Genomic DNA, 6,000 nt, shown 5'->3' on the forward strand with positions numbered 1-6,000 from the left:
CTGATATCCAAAGGTGGCCCGATTTTCACCATCCAGTGACTGGGGAGGACAAAACTCTCACGAGCAAACTCCATGACATTTGCTTCGGCTCCATCCATTCCCCAACCAATGCCTCAAGCTGAAAAGGACTGTGTGCCTGCTGTAACCTTACAGCCTCCCTTTGGATCACCCTTGTTCTGCTACTGCCGAGATACTCAGAACCATTCCAAATGCCCCTTGAGCATCGCTCCACCTTGCTTGTTCATGAATTTTAACCATCCAAAACTTTGCTGTCTGTCCATTCGGCACTCTGCCGCCTCTGATCTAATTAGTTCCCTCTCCTTCAGTTGCCTCAGATTAAAAATTCTTAATCTTGTGCTTAACTGTCCTCCCTGCCCGTTTCTGCAACCACTTTTAGCAATCTCTCCACTGCATGGCTTTTGGATCATCTGGTGCTGCCTGACTGTCCAACTCCCTCACCATCCTCGCAGCAGTGTTGGCCCTGTCTTCAGCTGCCTTGGCCACAGGGTCTGGAGTCTACTCCCTCTTTTATAATACCCTTCAAAGTCCTGCATTTACACTCAATGGCCACTTTATCGAGTACCTGGTAAAGTGGCCACTGAGTGTATGTTTGTGGTCTACTGCTGCTGTAGCCCATCCACTTCTAGGTTTGACATGTTGCACATTTAGAAACGCTCTTTGCACACCACTGTTGTAACGTCTGGTTATTTGAGTTATTATCACCTTCCTGTCAGCTTGAGCTAGTCTGCCCATTCCCCTCAGACCTCTCTCGTTAACAAGGCATTTTCACCCCAGAACTGCCGCTCAATTGATGCTCTTTTTTGTTTCTCAAACCGTTCTCTGTGAACTCAAGCGATTTGTTGTATACAAAGATCCCAGCAGATCGGCAGTTTCTGTAATACTCAAACCACCTCATCCAGCATCAAAATACATTCCACAATCTACATCACATTTCTTCCCCATTCTGATGTTTGCTCTGAACAACAATTGAAGCTCTTGATAACATCTACATGATTTCATGCATTGGGTTGCTGCTGCATGATTGGCTGATTAGATATTTGCATTAACGAGCAGGTGTACAGGTGTACCTAATAAAGTGGCCTCAGGGTGTTGTCCCAGCAGTGAGCAGTTATATATTTCCAAATCAAGAGTGTGTGACTTGGAGGATAACCTTCAAAGATGGTTTGTGGGGACGTCCTTGCCCTATTTGCTGGCCTAAGCCATGGGTTTGGGAGATACAGTCAACAGAGCTTAAGCAAATAATTGCAGTACATTGTGTATAGTGTACACACCGTAAATCACAGTCACTAAATAGGACTTACTCCTGCAGCAGTAACCTCCACATGACCCTATCCCATTGATTTAAAACAAGTTCAAATATATTTTCTAAAAATGGTTTCTCTTTATTCGTTTAAAAGACAAACAACTAATGCAACCTGTTTGCCCCTCTGTATTTCAAAGCCTTAAGACTCTTCCTTTGGAATATTATGTCCTGACATTGCAATGAGCTTTAAGTTTAGAAGGAGAGAGCATTCCATCTGTGTTCAGTTCAGCTGCCTTCAAACTCCTTTATGCCTCACAAGCTTGTTTATTCATCAATATACTACATAGACCCCATAAAGAAATACAAATTTATTTATGGTCTTTGGTGCTCACAAACTGTAAATTTCTCATGAATAGATCTCTGAGGTGCCAGCCCTAATCAGCAAGAGTATGCTCTTTTTCTCAATGTTTTTGTAGTGTTGGATACTAGTATTCTGTCTTTTTGCTTGCTGGTCAGACCAGGGCATCGATTCAATCTCTCACCCAGACAGACAGACAGACAGACATACTTTATTGATCCCGAGGGAAATTGGATTTTGTTACAGCCACACCAGCCAAGAATAGTGAAGAAATATAGCAATATAAAACCATAAATAATTAAATAATAATAAGTTAATCATGCCAAGTGGAAATAAGTCCAGGACCAGCCTATTGGCTCAGGGTGTCTGACACTCCAAGGGAGGAGTTGTAAAGTTTGATGGCCACAGGCAGGAATGACTTCCTATGACGCTCAGTGTTACATCTCGGTGGAATGAGTCTCTGGCTGAATGTACTCCTGTGCCTAACCAGGGACAACAGTGTTCGCCCTGACTTCCCAGATACTGCAAACAGAGCACTCGACTGCCCTAACTGCTGCCTCCATTACCCACTCCTAATTACCTTTGCTCCCTTCCCCCACCACTTGCTCTGCACTTACTCAGCGTTTCAGACAGCATCTGTAGAAAGAGAGTCAGAGTTAATGCTTTCCGTCAATGGCCTTTATCAGATGAAATGTTACCATCGTGATCAAATTCCCAAGCACCTTTATACCTGCCTTTATTATTAAGCTATCATTCATAATAGCAATATCTTTTCTACATTGAAATGTCTTTGGTCTGAAATATTAAATCTGTTTCTCTCTTCACAGTCTGAGCTATAAATTTGACATAAGTTTGTTTTTATCTGGAATACTTTCTTTGATTTCTTAGATTTAAACTATATTTGGTTAACAGCAATATGTCTTCCACCACACTTAGCACATTTTCCAAATACTATCTTCTTTAAGCAACATTTTTTAATCTAGCGATACAGGAATAAGTCCTTCCAGCCCATCGAGTTGAGCCACCCCCCCCCCCCCCCCAGCAATCCCCGATGACCCCAATTTAGCCCTTACATAATCACGGGAACAATTTACAATGACCAATTAACCTACTGATCGGTAGGTCTTTGGGCTGTGGGAGTAAACAGGAGCACCTGAAGAAATCCACGCATTCCACGGGGGAGCGACCTGAGACTCCTTGCTGGGATTAAACTCCAAACTCCAACACACTGAGCTGTAATAGCATCGCGCTAAATGCTAAACTATCACAATATCCAGTGGAAAAGCTGTTTATTTTAAACAGCACCAAGATGGAAGAATCTAATTTTCTTCTCGTCCTTAAGATATCATGGAACTCTTCCTCTTTATTAGAAGTTTTATGCAAATGTAAGTTGCTATTTTTTTTGTTTCGTTCACTGTTTTTTTTTGTCTTCTTGTACCTGTATAATAAATGTCTCAGGAATAAATTGACTTGAACTGTTCTAAAGATACACCTCTAGGTGGCAGAACTGTCACATCTTGACACTCGTATGTATAGAGTACGAGTGCTGGTTACAGTGTTAACATTTCACCATTCCCTCAGCTCTGTGTGTATGTGTGTGTGAATGCAAAACCAAAATAGTGTAATGAATAAATATAATTTATGATTTAATGTCACGTGTCATATCACGTTTCTGCACCCAAAAAACCTGAATTAAATTGTCAGTTACCTCCGGCAGATTTTGTTATTAATTAAGCAATAGTAATGGTAGCATCCAAAGGAAAATCTGTTTATGTTAAATAGCACAAAGATAAAAGAAATCTAATTTTCTAAAGGAAATTTCTTTCACACCTTTGGTTAATGAATGTTGAAATAATTAATTGCATAGAATTCATTAGCCAGATAGAAAGAGGGTCACTGCATGATATCAAGACTATTTGGTTATTTTGAATGTGCTTTGAATCATAAATGTCTTGTCATTATTTACCTAAAGGAAGACAGCGTATAGATGAGACCAGATTACGATTTGCTAATCTAATCCATGGAGTTCAGCAAAAAGGTTTTCAGAGTGGATTTGTAGCTCTCTTAATTTCTAATTTTATTTCTGATCTATCAATGTTCATTTAATACACTTTATCAGCTGGAAAAGCTCTGAGGGTGATCGGGGGTTAGGCTTACCACACAGAAATCCATGGTGGTCTGGAAGAACCCGACAGAGGAGGTGGTTGTGCTGGATATTATTACAACATTTGGAAGGACAGGTTCTCTGATAGGAAAGATGTTAAGAATTTTTTAAAAAATTGGATAGGTATATGGACAGGAAAGGAATGGAGGGTTATGGGCTGAGTGCAGGTAGGTGGGACTAGTTGAGAGTAAGTGTTCGGCATGGACTAGAAGGGCCTAGATGGCCTGTTTTCGTGCTGTAATTGTTATATGGTTATATAACTCAGGTCCAAATAGGATTAGTGTAGTGACTGTAAGCATCATGGTCAGCACAAACAAGATAAGTGGAAAGGGCACATTTCTGTGTTGTGTGGTTCAATTCTGTGGTAGAGTGAATTGAAAATCTGCTTGGTCATAAAAGACACAGAGGTGTTACTCTGTCTGGAGGCCCACACCAGTTGTGTTTTCTAAGGATCAGTGCTGGGATGGCTGTTGTTTCAAATGTAATATTGATTTGGGTGAAAGCAAATCAATGGGTTTTTCAGCAGGTCTGCAGGTGATACAAAAATTAATCGTGTTCTGGATAGGATTCAGTAAAATATAGACCAACTGGAAATGAGGACTGAGTAAAAACAGATGGAGCTTAATCCCGGCAAGTGTGAGGAGTTGCATTGGGAATGTCAGCTGTAAGGAGAAAGCATTCTGTACATAGCAGGATTCCTCAGAGCTTTGAAGTATGCGAGATCTTGGGCTGCAAGTCCATAGCTTCTTCAAAGTGGCAGCAGAAGTAGATAGGGTGGTGTGGAAGGCACAAATCCTGTTGATGGGACTTGGCTGGAAATGGTAACTGTTCATTCTCCTTCATAAATGTGGCCTAACTTGTTGAGTTTCCCTGGCATATTGTGTGTGTTGCTCAAGATTTTCAGCATCTGAGAGTTCCTTGTGTTTACAAATCTATAAATCCTTTCTTTTTACTGTGTCAGGGGTACTTAATGTACATAAAATGGTTATTGTGTGTTCTTCATGCCGAATGTTGGAGTCTTGGGAGACCCAGAGTCTCCCAGGGAACTATATCTGTGTGAACTGCATTCAGCTGCAGCTCCCTGAAGACCGTGTTAGGGATCTGGATCAACAGCTGGATGACCTTCGACTTGTACAGGAGAGTGAGGAGATCATTGAACAGAGTTACAGGGAAGTAGTCACCCCTAAGTTGTAGGAGGCAGTTAGCTGGGTGACTGTCAGGAGAAGAAATGGGAAGGTGAATACGTAGTTAGTGTCATCAGCAAATTTACTAACCCATCCCTCCACTGCCTCATTCAGGTCATTTATAAAAATCACGAAGAAAAGGGGTCCCAGAAGAGATCCCTGAGACACACCACTGGTCACCAACCTCCCTGCGGAATATGACCCGTCTACAACCACTCTTTGCCTTCTGTGGGTAAGCCAGTTCTGGATCCACAAAGCAATGTCCCCTTGGATCCCATGCCTCCTTACTTTCTCAATAAGCCTTACATGGGGTACCTTATCAAATGCCTTGAAGGTGAGTTTCAAATAAAACAGTGACATAGAACAGCCAGGTTAAAAATAATGAGAAATGTAATTCCTTCACTGACTGCTTCTGTCTGTGATTGCTTCAACATACTTACTTGTTGGGATTTAAAAGAATGAGGGGGATCACATTGAAACTAACAAAATATTGAAAGGCCTAGATGCAGTAGATGGAGAGAGGATGTTTCCTATAGTGGGTGAGTCTAGAATCAGAGAGTACAGCATCAGAATAGAGAGAGACATCCATTTAAGAACAGAGATGAGCAGGAATTTCTTTAGCCAATCGGTGGTGAATCTGTGGAATGAATTGCCACGGACAGCTGTGAAAGCCAAATCATTGCATATATTTAAAGCAGAGGTTGATAGGTTCTTGATTAGTTAGAATGTGAAAAGTATGGGGAGAAGGCAGAAGAATGGTGTTGAGAGGGATAATAAATCAGCCATGATGGAACAGTGGAGTATACACAACGGCTGAGTAGCCTAATTCTGCTCCGATGTCTTACAGGTCCTATGGTGACCTCTTGACACTTATACTGAACACATCTCCCAATGAAGTACAGGCCTAGAGCCATCAATGTTCCTCATATAATAACCCTTTCATTCCAGGAATCATCTTTGTAAACCTCTTCTGAACCCTCTCCAATGCCAGCATATCTTTTCTTAGTTGAGGAGCCCAAAATTGCTCACA

This window comes from Hypanus sabinus, chromosome 3 (assembly GCF_030144855.1).
Source record: "Hypanus sabinus isolate sHypSab1 chromosome 3, sHypSab1.hap1, whole genome shotgun sequence".
Lineage (NCBI taxonomy): Eukaryota > Metazoa > Chordata > Chondrichthyes > Myliobatiformes > Dasyatidae > Hypanus > Hypanus sabinus.